The 598-nt window shown below is 46.3% G+C and overlaps 1 non-coding gene across 1 annotated transcript; it reads left to right on the top strand.

Moving 5' to 3' along the window:
• Positions 1-207: 207 nt before the first annotated feature.
• On the top strand, positions 208-370 carry LOC112423467 (U1 spliceosomal RNA). Its single transcript, XR_003013945.2, has one exon. It is a non-coding gene; the product is annotated as a U1 spliceosomal RNA (small nuclear RNA).
• Positions 371-598: the final 228 nt, after the last annotated feature.

The raw sequence follows: 598 nt of genomic DNA, 5'->3' as shown, positions 1-598 counted from the left end.
GAGTTAGAGCACAAAGCAGGCCAGGCTGGGGGAGGAAGGCATGAGAAGGAAGTGGTAAGACATGTGGCAGTGACAAGGCAGTGGAGGGTGCAGCTCTAATAAGAACTTTAGAGTTCCACTCTGAGGAAGGTGAGAAGAGGGCTTTGAGTAGAGCTGTGGTATAATCTTGCAAGAAAATTCCAATTGCTCCATTGAAAACACAGAAGCATACTTATCTGGCAGGGGAGATACCATGTTCACGTAGGTGGTTTTCCGAGGGCCAGGTTTATCCATTGCACTCTGGATGTGCTGACCCCCGTGATTTGCCCGTATGTGGGAAACTTGACTGCGTAATTTGTGTAGTGAGGGATTGCGTTCACGCTTTCCTTTGGTCTTCACAGCCTAAGAACAGGCATCCTCTGTGTAAAGAAATAAAAAATAAAAGAAAACATAGAAGCATGGGCAGAAGTCAGTAGAACAGTTAGGAGTCTCTCACAGTAGTTCAGATGAGAAGCAGTGGTGGCTCCAAGAGAGTCACAACGACGAGTGCTGCTGGGAAGTAGTCTGTGTTTTCTTTGAAAGTAGAACAAGTAGGACTTGTTGATGGATCAGATGTGGA

This window comes from Macaca nemestrina, chromosome 3 (genome assembly GCF_043159975.1).
Source record: "Macaca nemestrina isolate mMacNem1 chromosome 3, mMacNem.hap1, whole genome shotgun sequence".
NCBI lineage: Eukaryota > Metazoa > Chordata > Mammalia > Primates > Cercopithecidae > Macaca > Macaca nemestrina.
This window is presented reverse-complemented; position numbering and strand designations above follow the sequence as displayed.